Raw genomic sequence first — 699 nt, 5'->3', positions numbered from 1 at the left:
ATATATATATATATATATATGAGATCATGTGAGATCAGTTTGTTTTTTTTTAAAGTCGTAATACCATTTTTATACACTGGAAACTTTACAATAAAACAATTGTTGTGAAGGTTCTTATTTATTTACTTTCACAATTTTTTTTCTTGTAAAGTTTCAAGTGTAAAAATGTGGTTTATTGGGTCTCATGAAATCAAGTCGGTCTCACGTGAACCCAACCCTATACACACACACAAAGAGAAAGAAAGAGAGAGAGAGGGGGGCAGGTTCATACGAAAATGATACTAATTTAAGAAAATAAGAGATTGACCAAATTACGTACAAAATTACATGTGATTTACATTAACGGCCAAAAAATTGTGCGGACGACCCAACGGCCGCGTTGCAAAGGTCGCGTGAATCACATGAAGCTAGTTTTTTTGATGAGAATGGTGAGAATGTATATCTTCATTTGTATTTACATACATACATATATACATAGATGTATATATATACACACACATCTATATGTGCATATTCGTGAAGGTGGATGAAGGTGAATATATAGGTGATAAAGTTAGATGAAGGTTCGTATTTTCTGTAAGCTATATATAGGATGGAAGTAGATGGAGGCCAACGGTTTTTATGATCCTCTTATAAAAAACCCATCCAAAAACTTGAAAGTGTTCTCACCGCTCTTACTAAAAAAGTGTTGTTATCAAT

The sequence above is a fragment of the Cynara cardunculus genome (assembly GCF_001531365.2).
Source record: "Cynara cardunculus var. scolymus isolate 2C chromosome LG 3, CcrdV1, whole genome shotgun sequence".
Taxonomy (NCBI): domain Eukaryota; kingdom Viridiplantae; phylum Streptophyta; class Magnoliopsida; order Asterales; family Asteraceae; genus Cynara; species Cynara cardunculus.
Note: the sequence above shows the minus strand (reverse complement) of the source record.